The sequence below is a fragment of the Canis aureus genome, chromosome 27 (assembly GCF_053574225.1).
Source record: "Canis aureus isolate CA01 chromosome 27, VMU_Caureus_v.1.0, whole genome shotgun sequence".
Lineage (NCBI taxonomy): Eukaryota > Metazoa > Chordata > Mammalia > Carnivora > Canidae > Canis > Canis aureus.
In genome coordinates, this window is record NC_135637.1 from 38600646 (window position 1) to 38614316 (window position 13671).

The 13671-nt window shown below is 46.1% G+C and overlaps 1 protein-coding gene across 7 annotated transcripts in view; it reads left to right on the plus strand.

Annotated features, from left to right (window-relative positions):
• The window catches only part of SGMS1 (sphingomyelin synthase 1), a 251021-nt gene that overhangs the window by 100400 nt on the left and 136950 nt on the right, over positions 1 to 13671 (plus strand). For 2 of the 7 annotated variants that reach the window (XM_077874860.1, XM_077874862.1), the window contains 2 exons: positions 6899 to 6941; positions 8335 to 8391. The exons of 1 other annotated variant lie outside the window; for it this stretch is intronic. The gene's annotated coding sequence lies outside the window, so the exon portion shown is untranslated. Of the gene's footprint in view, positions 1 to 274; positions 356 to 6898; positions 6942 to 8334; positions 8392 to 13671 lie in introns of those variants that run through there. 4 more of the 7 variants (XM_077874861.1, XM_077874866.1, XM_077874864.1 and 1 more) reach the window with 3 other exon arrangements.

The following is a 13671-nucleotide window of genomic DNA, read 5'->3' on the forward strand; positions in this document are numbered from 1 at the left end:
TCAGGCCGACGTGTGATTGGCCGGCGCCGGCGCCCTGCGTTCCCGGCCAGCCTATGAGCGGCTGCGCCGGGGTCAGGTGCTCCCGCAGGTCCAATCCGCGGTGGCTGTGCGGCTGCGGCTGCCGCGCGCAGGGTCCCCGAAGTGGGCGGGGCCGCGCAGGCGCCCTGGGGCCGGAGCGCTCCCGCCGTTGGAGTCACGTGGTCCGCGTGGTCCTCGGAGCTGAGGCGACGACGGCCCCTGAGTGGGACGCGGCGGGCGAGGCCCGTTTCCTCGCAGGGTCTGCGGCCGCTTCCAGGTGTCGGAGGAGGAGACTGGGAGGCTCCCGTCGGCGCCCGCGGCGTTGAACATCTCCTCAGTATGTAAAGGGCGGCAGCACTGACGGCGACGCCGCGGATGCGCCTCTGGGGTCGCTCCCTGGGCCGCGGGCCTGCACCTGCTCCAGCCGGGCCGCGGAGGCCGCGGAGGAGCCCGGGGGTCAGGGCTCGGGACGAGGCGGCGCGGAGAGCGGGAGGGACTCGCTGCGGCGGGGGCGCGACCCTGAGGCCCCGGAGCCCGTGGGGGAGGGGCGGGGGGCGCGACCCCGAGGCCTCCAGGAGGAGTCAGAGCAAAGCCGAGGGCGCGAGTTGGTCCTGGCCCAGGGGTTCTTGGCCTGGAGACGCCCAGCTGTGGGGGTCTGGGGCGCCCAGGATCCCTTCACCCCTGGGTCCCTCCGCAGAGGTTTCGGACCTCAGGTTCCTCAGGTTCCTCTGCAGCAGGACCCAGGCTCGGAGCAGGGAGCCCTGGGGGGGGGGGGGTGAGGGTGCAGGCCCAGCAGGAAGGGAGCAGGGCAGGGAGCCGGTGCTTCAGCTCCTGTGCAGCGTGACGGGATCTCTGCCTGTGAGACTTCCTGACCAGTTGGGGAGACGGTGTGTAAGAGGGAGGCTGCTGGGACCTCGCTGGGGGAGACCTCGTTGAGGTGGTTTTTTTGTAAGGATTATAGCTTTTGATCATCTGTAATTAAGACTTTTCTGAATGGTGCCCAATGGCCCAAGGATGGTCTAATGGAAAGTAAATTACGCTGAGGGTGGGTGGGAGTCCTTACCCATCCAGGCCTTACTGGTGCACTTGTGACATTTTGAGAACAATGTTCTTTTTAAGTAAAAGATCACGTAGAAAATTCTTGTATTATTATAAATATGTTGACTTCCGTTTTTTGTAAGCCTGAGGCCAGGCATGATTGACAGGGGAAGGCCGGTAGGGAGAAGTGCAGAGTCACACATGTAACAATGAACAGATCGTTTGAAGGTGGAGAGGCCCTTAGCTTTGAAAATGATGACAAAGTGGGGCAGCTGGGGGCTCCGGGGGTGAGCGTCTGCCTTTGCCCCAGGGCGTGACCCCGGAGTCCCAGGATCGAGTCCCACATCAGGCTCCCTGCATGGAGCCTGCTTCTCCCTCTGCCTGGGTCTCTGTCTGACTTTCTGTGTCTCTCGGGAATAAATAATTACAAATTTTTTTTTTTAATTTTTATTTATTTATGATAGGCACACAGTGAGAGAGAGAGGCAGAGACACAGGCAGAGGGAGAAGCAGGCTCCATGCACAGGGAGCCCGATGTGGGATTCGATCCCGGGTCTCCAGGATCGCGCCCTGGGCCAAAGGCAGGCGCTAAACCACTGCGCCACCCAGGGATCCCCAGGAATAAATAATTAAAATCTTTTAAAAAAGAAAGAAAAGAAAATGATGACTAAATGTGCAAAGTAAGGTGGGTGAACTGACCTGAGAAGTTTGTATTCATAGAATTGGTAGAGAAAAATACAGGATTTTGTGGCTGATGATCTCTAGCTGCCGCAGGTGCCGGGAGCGTGATGAGCAGGGACAGAGCACGGCCCTGGCCCCTGAGGAGCTGTGATTGACGTTGAGGAAGGTTGTATGGGCACATCCACGGTAGTGGTTTTGTGACAGCCGGACCCTCCTCCAAGGAGGCAGGGGGGGCCTTGAGATGTCAGAAAGTCCGTGAGCTTCTGGGCACCTGACACTCCTCTGGGCAGCCTTTGGCAGGGACAACAGGGATACGTCTTATATTTGGGGTGGAGGCAGAGATATCTGAAGATTTAACTAGAGTAAAACTACTGCGTTTGTCTGAAAGCCCTTTCTGTGTCCCAGACGTCCTCAGTTCCACCAGGAAGAAGGAGATGACATTGGTGGGTCTCTCAGGCTGCTTTCAGGGGTCAAAATGAGATCCTTGCGATGTCCAGGAACGATGTCCAGGAACGGTGCAGGGCTCCTGGCAGGGAAGCGCCCGGATGCCTGCTCTTCCCTCCCTGTACCACGTGGCACCCAGAAGTGGGAATACTGCTTTGCCTGTTCCTCTGCTGAACTGCGGGCTCATTCAGAGGAGCTGCTCCCGCATCCCCGCGCCCCCACCCAGCCAAGGTCTGCCCAGCGGAAGGATGAGGGTTCTTTCCTTTTTCCCTCGGGAAGGCCCTTGCCTTCTCTCTGGGGAAGGGGCGCAAGGGGTGATTTTCGCCAGAGGTCACCCTCAGGCCTCCAAGGATTTGCCTCTGGGCAGTTACCAGTTCACTCTGTTCCCATCGATTTCTCTGTCGCTTCCTGGAGTACAGTTGCTTTCTCTTTATCATCTTTGGGAATGACTAAGTGCTTTGTATCTCTCTGAAAATGTCACCCTCTCCCCCAGATGCTCTCCCTCAGCTCCCACATGTTAGTGGGCTGCAGTTTGCAAACGTGTCCTTTTCTTTCAGATGAACCCGTTCCTCCAAACTCCTCTATTCAGATGCACTTTACAGAAGAGAAGAAAAAAGAAAGCCTTTTGAGAGGCAAGTTGAGAAGTCGCCAGGGGAGTTCACGGATGATTTCCTTGTAGTTTGCGTTTTCTTTTGTGCCCTGGTGAGCAGCTTGGAGAAGGAGCTGGGGCTTCCTGGAAGAAGCAGGGGCTGGGGAGGGGGGCAGGAGACCCTGTTCCCTCTCCGTGCTAGGCTTCTGGTGGAAAGGAGGAAGGCCGTGCAGTGAGGGGCAGCTCAAGGCTTCCCTGGCCCAGAGGCCGAGGCTGCCGCCAGCAGAAGGCAGGTGTCTGCAGGTGTGCAAGTGCACGTGCCCCTTCCGGTCAGCCGTGTGCCTGGGGCCCGCCAGCTGGCCCTGAAGCCCCCCGCTGCCAAGAGACCACGGAGCTGCTTCTCCAAGCAGAGCAAAGGAAAAAAACTGGATCCGTTAAACTGTGTTTGTTGAATCTTATCGATTAGGAGGAAAGCACTAACTTTGTACTTTGGATTTTGAAGTTTCAAATTAAGGGTTAATTTGCATTTGCTGTTTATGAGTGAGAATGAGGAAACTTGTACTGGTTTTTTACTATTCTAATAAAGCGAAGTTTTAGTGAAAAAAGTAATAAAAATACAAAAGTGTAATTAAATTGATCTTGTGCTGTGACTGGGCTCCGTACCGTTCCTGTCTAATTTCACACCGTTACCCGCCCCCCGAGAAGAAACAACTGAATTGCACAGTTTGGGCCAGGGCTGCCAACAGCGAAGCGTGCCCGCTGCCCTTTCCGTGTCACGTGTCCGGGGTGGACAATGGCAGTTGGTTTCAGCACTGTCGCCCTGTCGTCCTGTGGACAGCCTCTCCCTCCCAAACTGTCAGACTGACCCGGCCCCCCCAGAGGAGGCCACTGCCCTCCCTGATCCAGGAGGAAGAGAAGTGAGGGCTTGCCCGCCTTGCAGAGTGTCGTGACCTTGAATCTTTTCTCTCCTCAGCCTTGCTGCTTGAGCTCACTCCTCTCTCTCTCTGAGCTCTGTGCTCCGGGTGTGGTTTTCTTGAGGGGAGTCAGCAGCAGTAGCACAGCAGGGTGAGTGCCACTGTCCACAATTAGTGAACAAGGGCAGGCTACCTTGCCGGGTGCTCTGCCCCCCAGCATTGCGCCTGTGCGTGGGTTAACGTAGATAAGTACCCCGCCTGGCCCCCAGGTGCTTTAGCTGTGCCAAGGTGAGCACAGTTCACCTGGCTTACTCCCAAGCCCCAGAAAGAACCCCCGTTATTTCTCTGCGGCGTGTCGGGGGTAGAAAAACCTGCAGCTTTGCTGTGCTGTCCCTGTGCCAGGTTCCGTGTGCACACAGTCCCCGGGGGCTCTCAGCCGCTTTAACCGTTAGCTCCTCGATAAAAAGAGTCCATCCAGGCCTATTTTTGTTTCTGTCCTCAAGCCACTCACTGTCAAGACCTTAACCCTCTTGTAGGAGGAAGGCATGCCCGGTAGCCTTTACTCAGGACAAATCAAAACCAATTTGAAACCAGGAAATAGTGAAAGAATCCTTAAGTGAATTGGAATTGAACAGCAGGTTTGGTGGCTTTCACCTGGGAGCCGGAACTGTCCTGTGTCTTTGGTCCCCTGCAGACTTGATGGGATCTCCTTCCTACTTGGCACTGTGGCCTCGTGTCTGCTCCCATTAGCTGGGGATCCCAACCCCTCCCTGCTAGGGTTCTCCTAGGATTAAATGCGACAGCATTTACTTAATTTACCGATGGTGTCCGGTGGTCCTAGCTCATGTCCTCACCATCGTCTTGTACCTGGCAGTGAGGGTGCAGGAAGGCCCTATGAGCTACTTGCCCTTCGGCGAGTGCATCACAGTCTTATATCCACTCTTTTTGGGTATTTTCTTTCCTCTCCTTCCTCAAGGAGAATAGAAAGTTCTCTGTTTTGAATTGTTTCCCGCTTCTTGAAAGTACTTACAATTAAATATTCATGCAGGTATGGCATGTCGTTTGAAGGTGGAATTGTCAGTAGGTTCCTCGGTAACTTTTTGGTGGCACGTTGTCTCTGCGTCTGTGACTTTTTTCTGATGGACATCAAGTTCTCTAGATTTCCCTGCTGCAGTGGGAGAAGCATCTAGAGCAAAAAACAAATTAACACGGTAGAAAATTACGTCTTGTGAAGGGTACGGATTTCTTTTGAAACTGCTCCTTTGAGGCCCAGGCAGATAAGTGGGCCTACCTTACAAGTGACAGAACTAGTCAGCTTTCCCGTAACTCAGAAGACTTCTGTGGACACTGAATTACTTGGTTCTTTTTCTTTAAATGATTCATTAGTTGGAACCATATAGCATATTCTGTATCTAATTAGCCTGGCCTCTTTTCTGTGAACATTTTCCTTTTGTTTTTTTGGTGTGTCTACACCTGCATAGAAGCTGTAAAGACGAGCGAAATTGGGGGCGCTTGGGTGGCTCAGTGGGTTAAGCATCTGCCTTTGCTCAGGTGATGATCTCAGGTCCTGGGATTGGAGCCCCACATCAGGGACCCTGCCCAGTGGGGGTCTGGTTCTCTCTCTCTCTCTCTCCCTCTGCTCCTCCCCCAACTCTTGGGCGCGCTCTCTCTCTTTCTCATGCTTACTCTCAAATAAATAAACTCTTTAAGAAAAAAAGAGGAACAGTTTTGCCTCACCTACTGTTTAGCTTGGAGTAGCACCCTTACCTGTTCTTTTTTTTTTTTTTTTAATTTTTTATTTATTTATGATAGTCACAGAGAGAGAGAGAGAGGGGCGCAGAGACACAGGCAGAGGGAGAAGCAGGCTCCATGCACCGGGAGCCTGATGTGGGATTCAATCCCGGGTCTCCAGGATCGCGCCCTGGGCCAAAGGCAGGCGTCAAACCGCTGCGCCACCCAGGGATCCCCACCCTTACCTGTTCTGAGACACAGCGTCCTTATCTGTCTGCAGGCTTTACAGCAATTAGAAGATCAAATGACTATCAGTACCTTAGCCTAGTTTTTAGCACAAAGTCATTTGATTATTACCTGTATTTTCATAGGTGTTTCTGTACCTACAGAAAGGAGAATCTAACTGCCAGTGGAACATTCATCTATTTATATCATAAAACATCTGTCCCACAGTCTCTAGAGATCCTGCAGGTTGACCTCAAACAACCATCCAATCAGCCAAAACACCTTCCCCAGACGTGTCAACATCTTTCTGAGATAAGTCCTTGTAGTCAGTGACTACCTGCATTTCTCTTCCCAGAGCATTTTATTTTGGTCCAGATACGGGGATTCGTGGACTCCCAGGCATGTGCCAGGGTAACGGCACCTTGCCCAACAGGAAACACGAATGCGTTGTATTTGAAGTCAGGGCAGTGGTGACCTTTGGGGAGAGTGGTGGCTCCACATGTGTATTTGCTTTAGCTCAACTAAGTGAGCCACTCAAGACTGCTGTGCTTTGCTGTATGCATGCCATATATTAACATGGATGCCGATGGATTTTTTTAGAAAGTGAACTTTGTCCTCTTCCTGGAGGTACCATAATTCACACCTGTATTGGAAGGGTGCTATGTCATTCTTAGTTGGGAAAGTCTTTAATGAAATTAAATGAGGAAGCAAGTCCAAGCCTTTAAGGGGATGCGGATCAAAGATGATTTCCAAGCTTTTCGATCATCTACATTTATATATATGTAGTCTGTAGATGTTCCACTTGCCTTGCTAGGGATCGCGTTTGGTACAAAAGTGAAGATTTAAACATGGTGCTGCCCTTGTCGTTGTAATTCTTAGAGTTTGAGAAATGATTTCCTCTTGCTTTTTTTTTTTTTAAATCTTTCTCTGTATCATCAATTAGCAAATTATCTGCCTTAGTAGAGGAGAGATAATTTATAAAAGCAGATGATTCTGAAACTCATGCTATACCATTAAATGTGCTTGCGTACAGTTTTTTATTCACAGGAGATTTAAAAGCTTGCTTTCACATGGCTTTGCCTAATAACATCTTCTCTGTATACCGTGGTAGCGAGAAACCAGCCGGGAAGTGGGAAAGCACAGGTATTGCTATGGGACGAGAATAAGAAGTAAACAGTGGTTACCCTGGATTTTAGTTTAGTTTTTTTTTTTTTACATGTAGCTCATTATATTTTATTTTACTTATTGTTTCCTCCTAGGTTGGAAGGAAGGCTGATGTAGAGAAATAACAACACAATTCAGGTAAATGGGTTTTTAATTTCTTCCTGTACCTCTTATGCTCGGTTTATATTTCCCATGTTTTCCCCTGAGAAGAACTAAAAAAAAAAACCTCCACAATTTTTGATTTTGTAAAGAATTTTTGAATATGAAGAATATTTTGGGCACTTCGAGGTAAGAGTCGAATGCCTATTTGTAACATTTAATTAATTTAGTCAAATATAGTGTATTTAATAATCATGTATTTTTATCAAACTGGGTATTGTAGCTAATGCCGTTTCCTACCTCAAGAGTATTTTCTTCCCAGTCTTTTTTTTCTTAAGATTTTATTTATTCAGGGATCCCTGGGTGGCACAGCGGTTTGGCGCCTGCCTTTGGCCCAGGGCGCGATCCTGGAGATCCGGGATCGAATCCCACATCAGGCTCCCAGTGCATGGAGCCTGCTTCTCTCTCTGCCTCTCTCTCTCTCTCTCTCTCGCTCTCTCTCTGTGACTATCATAAATGAATAAAAAAAAAATAATAAAAAAAATGATTTTATTTATTCATTCATGAGAGACACAGAGAGAGAGGCAGAGACCCAGTCAGAGGGAGAAGCAGGCCCCCTGCAGGGAGCCCGATGAGGGACTCGATTCCAGGACCCTGAGATCATGCCCTGAGCTGAAGGCAGAGGCTCTACCACTGAGCCACCCAGATGTCCTTTCTCCTGTTTTTACATACATATCTGATGTCAGCATCTCTATTATTGATCACATTTCTGAAGCATCCAGTAGTGTTTTCCAGAGCATGTCACTGTGTTAGTTGTTTCCAGTGCAGTGCATTCAGAATCCGCATGTGATGCTATGATCAGAAGTTTTACTCTGAGCTCTTAAATAACTATGTGCCCCAGCTTAGGAAAGCTGTTATTTCAGAGATCTCCACCAGGGGATGGTTTGTAGGTTTGCTTTGTTAAATGTTCTTTCCTCCTTCATTCCATCTATTCATCCGTGTATTCTGTTTATTTTGAGGTGATTACAAGCACATTGTTTATAATTAAAATAATACTATATCAGGGGTGCTTGGGTGGCTCAGCCAGTTAGGTGTCCAATCTTGATTTCAGCTCAGGTTATGACCTCAGGGTCCTGGGATCAAGCCCTGCATCGGACTCCATGCTCAGCAAGGGTCTGCTTGATATTCTTCCTCTCCCTCTGCTTCTCTCCCGCTCATGCTTTCTCTTTCTCTCTCTAAAATAAATATATAAATCTTTAAGAAAAAAAAAATCATAGTATAACGGCCATCCCCTGTTCTTATGCTGCCCTTACTCCTTTGCCCAGAGGTAGCCCTTTCAACTCTTTTCCTTACATTCACTTATATTTGCCTATTTCTAAACAGCACACCATATGCTGTAAATGCCATTTATTGATCTCTTTTAAAATTTTAGACTTCTATATTGATTTCCTGCTGAAGATTGGGCCCTCACACATAACCTTTACCCTAGGTAAGCGCCTCCTCACCCTGTCTCTATTTTGTATCTGTAGTCCTGTTACAGTGTGTGGATACATTAATATTTAATGTTTGCTTTATTATAAAGACTGTGTTTTGATTGTGGCTGAGCTTTGTGATACTTACTTTGAAATGTCTCCGGCCATTCTGCTTTCCAGTTGGTTGGTTGTATGTGAACTGCTTTCTTTCTCTGGAAAATGTTTGACTCTTTATCCCCAGAATGCTGAAATTTCCAGTTGGGACATAGGTCTTAGGATCTCTTGATGTCAGTGGTCCTTTCAATTTGGGAAATTTTCTTGTACTACTCTCAGATAATTTCCTTTCCACTCTTTTCTCTCTTTCCTGCAAGAATGTTAGTTGGATATTTGAACTCACTGGTTTGATTATCTCATTTTCTTTTTTTTTTCTGAACAATTTTTTTGTCTCTGTGTTTTTGTTCTACTTTCTGGGGGATTTTCTTAGTATTGTTGACATTTTATTTTCTGCTAGCATGTTTTAGTTTTTACTGGTCACTGAATATTTGAATATTTTATTTTTTTAAATAAGATCCTGTTCTTGTTTCATGGAAATAAGGATGGTTTGTCTGGCCCCATTAGCTGGGGGAAAGATCTGGGGTTCTAATTGCCCCCTCTTTTTTTGGCTTAAAACAAATAGCATTTTTTGACCTTACAGTTCTGTAGGTTAGAAGTCTGATGGTTCTCGAGATGCCTGGGTGACTCAGCATGTGACCGTCTGTTTTCCACTCAGGGTGCGACCCCGAGGTCCTGGGATTGAGTCCCACATCAGGCTCCCTGCAGGGATCCTGCTTCTCCCTCTGCCTGTGTCTCTGCCTCTCTCTGTGTCTCTCAGGAGTAAGCGAATAAAATCTTTAAAAAAAAAAAAAAAGTCTGATGGTTCTCACTGGGCCATAGTCAAGGTGTGGTGTCTACACAGTTGCGTGCCTTTCTGGTGGCTCTAGAGGAAAATCTGTTCCCTATCTTTTTCTAGCTTCTTGAGGCTGCATTTGTTGGCTGTTGGCCTCCTTCCAGGTAGGGGCCTCTTTAAGTGAGCAGGTCAAGTACATCTCCTGTTACATTCCTCTGTCCTCTTCTCTCTTCTTCTTTCACTTTTTTTGGACCCTTGTGACTACATTGGACCTACCTAGATAATCCAGGATAATCTCCCACTTTTTTTTTATTGTGGTAAAAAAAAAAAAAACATAAAAAATATAAGATTTAGGGGCACCTGAGTGGCCCAGCAGTTGAGCATCTTCCTTTGGTTCAGGTCATGACCCCGGGGTCCTGGGATCGAGTCCTACATCGGGCCCCCCACAGGGAGCCTGCTTCTCCCTCTGCCTTTGTGTGTCTCTGCCTCTCTGTGTCTCTCATGAATAAATAAAATCTTAAAATATGCAATTTACCATATGAACCATTTTTAAGTGTGTATTACAGTAGTGTTGACTATATCAACATTGTTATGCAAAGACCTCTAGAACTTTTGCATCTTGGAGAATTGAATCTCTGTACCCATTGATCCAGCTCTCCCTTCCTCCCTGCCCTAGCCTTTGGAACCACTCTTCTACTCCCGATTTCTAAGAGTCTGACTGCTTCCGGTACCTTATGTATGAGGATTCTTACAGTATTTGTCTTTGGGTGCCAGGCTTCTCTTACTCAGCATAATGTCCTCAAAGTTCATCCTTGTAGTAGCATATAACAGGATTTCCTCATTTCTTAAAGACTAAATAATCCATTTTATGTCTGAACCAGTTTTTCTTTATCCATTCGCTCGCTGTTGGACATTTAGGTTCTTTCCACCTCTTGGCTATTGTGAATAGTGCTGCAGTGAACATCAATGTGCAAATACCTCTTTTAAAAGTTTATTTTTTATTTTAAAGTTTTTCCATATTTTGTTCAACTATAATTAACATACAGCGTTAATATTAGTTTACTGTGTACCGTCTACTGACTCAGCATTCTATACATCACTTGGTGCTCATCATGACAGGTGCACTCCTTCATCCGCATCACCTATGTCCCCCATCCCCAACTCACCTCTCCTCTGGTGACCATGTAGTGTGTTCTCTGTAGTTAACATTTCGTTTGTTTGTTCACTTATTTCTTAAATTCTGCATATGAGTGAAATCATACAGTATTTTTCTTTCTCTGGCTGACTTATCTCATCAGCATAATCTTCTCTAGCTCCATCCCTGTCATTGCAAATGGCAAGATTGCATGCTTTTTGATGGTTGAGTGATACTCTGTTGTGTATATGTACACCACATCGTCTTTATCCATTCATCAGTCCATGGACACTTGGGCTGCTTCCATGATTTGGCTATCATGAAAAATGCTGCTATAAACACAGGGGTGCATGAATCTTTTTGAGTTAGTGTTTTCATATTCCTTGGGTAAATACCCAGTGATGCAATTACTGGATTGTAGGGTAGTTCTACTTTTCACTTTTTGAAGATATTCCATCCTTTTTCCAAAGTGGCTGCACCAGTTTGTATTCCCACCAGTAGTGTAAGAGGGTTCCCCTTTCTCCGCATCCTTGCCCACACCTGTTTCCTCCCCATCCTTCCCTCCTTACCTCCTTCCTTCCCACTCTGACACGTGTGAGATGATATGTCATGTGGTATTGATTTTCATTTCCCTGATGATCAGTGATGCTGAGGACCGTTTTGTATCCTCATTGACCAGCTCTATATCTTCTTTGGAGAAATATCTCTTCAAGTCCTTTGCCAGTTTTTTAAATTGGGTTCTTTGTCTTTTGGGTTGAGTTGTAAGAATTCCTTATATATTGTTTATTAATCCCATTATTGTGTATGTAGTTTGCAAATATTTTCTCCCACTTCATAGGGTGCCTTGTTACGTTTCATTTGCTGTGCAGAAGTTTTTCTGTTTCACATAGTCCCATTTATCTATTTTTGCTTTTGTTGCCTGAACTTTTGGTGTCCTATATGAGAAATCGTTGCCAAATCCAGTGTCATGAAGCTTTCCTTCCGTGTTTTCTTCCAGCAGTTATACATTGTCAGGTCTGACGTGTAGGTCTTGAATCTGTTTTGAGTTAATTTTTGTGCATGGTGTCAGGGAAGGGTCTAACTGCTTTTATGTAGACTTTTAACCAGTCTACCTCCTCCCAGCCCCTTTCCCTGTCCTTTGGAGAAACCACAGCCCTGTTTGTTGAGCCTTTCAGGAGCAGTCAGCTGGCTCTTGTTTGCTTCCCGGGTAGTAAGGTTCCAGCTGGCTCTGCTGGGCTCGGCAATCCTCTCTGCTCTTGGCTTCCAAAATGCCACCGATGTCTGTTGTCTGCTCTCATCTACTTTTCTGTTCTCTTTGTCCTCAGGGATTTTTGTCTTTTCCTCCCTTCTAGTATAGTCTTAATGAGGATTTCGAGGGAAACAGAGATAAACCACCTCGTTACCCCAAAATCCGGATTGCTTTTTAAAATGATGTGAAATATCATTTAGTTTTTATCATGATATTAAATATGATTGAAAAAAGCAATCCGGATTTTGGGCTTTTAAAAAACATTAGCTCATAAACGCCATTGTTAGGTTGTACCTCTATTCTTTTGCTTCCTTTTTTTTTTTTTTTTGTTTTGTTAAAACATCCAAGGCTAGCACTGATTGAAGTTCCTTTCCCAAACATTATTTTATAATTCAAAATAAACAGATTTTGTTCATAATATGAGATCTTGAATATGAGATGATAGCTGTTTCCTGAGGTATATTTTCTCGTAGGGGGAAAAGTCCTGATTTATCTTTAGGTGTATACACTGTGTTCGTATCATCAAGAGATGATGTTCATTTGTGTAAATACATTTTACTCTGAAGTTTTAATCGAGCACTCACTCTTAAGCCAATGTAATAGCTAATTTTTGTTAGTATTTTTTGTCAGTGACAGTAGCTTTCTTTGCGACTGTACACATCTTCTTCAACTTACTGTGGGTTTCTATCATGATAAACCCATCTAAGTTGAAAGTATTGTAAGTTGAAAATGCATTTAATATGCCTAACATACTGAACATCATAGATCAACCCAGCCTCCTTTCATCCTGCTCAGAACACTTACATCAGCTCATAGTTGGGCAAAATCAACTAACACGTCTATTTTATAATGAAGTGTTGAATCAGTCATGTGATTTACTCAGTACTGTACTGAAAATGAGAAACAGAATGGTTGTGTGGGTACAGAGTGGCTCTAAGTCAGCCTCATGTCTCGTGGCTGGCTGCCTGGGAGCTGAGAGCATCCTGGGAGAGTTTTCTACCGCATATTGGTAACCCGGGCATAGATCAGAATTCACATAGGGTCTCCACTGAATGTGTATTGCTTTTGCAACACCAAAAGTCAAGGAATCGTAACTTAAACCGTTGTAACCCAGAGAACACCTGCGTTTGATTATTTACAGGTGTGGCTCTTTCTCAGAGACAGGATAGAGCGACAGTAATTGGGAGACTGCCTCAGGCTGTATGACTAGGTCCTGAGAGCTGTTAAAGGAGTGATGTCTTTTGTTCCGAGATTTGTTTCCTCACATAGTTAATTCTGTTGGTAGGCTCAAGATGTCAGCCACCCTGTTTGGTACATGGCCTGAGGATTTTTATCCTGGGGTCCAAGGATGGGCTTCAAAGACTTGATGGTCTTTCTGAAATTTGAGTGGTATTAGAATAGCCTTTGCTTTCATCAGCCAGTCAGTGATGTAGGGCTTATGTGAGCGCAAAGAGTTGAGAACCTAGTTCTCATAGATGGTTCTAGAGAGAGGAAAATAGAATGCTATTGATTAAACATGATTACAATAAGATGCCCTGTCGCCAGCTGCCATTAGATTGCACATTCTTTGGTGTGGAAATACAAACGGCTGTACAAATGAGGGACTGCATGAAGAACCCTCTTTGTTCTTTGTCAGATGCAAAACATCTCTAGCTTCCTGGTTATACAGAAGCCCATTTCCACATATGTCACCAGATGAGATATCGTTCATGAGGGTAATGGTTTGGCCTCCGAGGAATGAGCACCTTTTCATTAACTTGTAAAGAGGGTAACAGTACTTACCTTTGTTTTCATGCTGAAGTTGATGCAGTTCATTTGTCAGAATCAGTTATTTGTTGAGAAAGAATGGAGATAATTTATAAAAGGAGAAATGCCTCTGTGACAGAAAATTTACAGACTTTAGTTTTCTGTTAAAAGATGGGGTTTAGCATTATGTATATTTATGGCACAAAAGAGTGAGAGAGAGAGAGAAAGAGAAAGCTTTCAAAATGGAGAAAGGAAGGAGGAGAATGGGAGGTTGGGGAAGG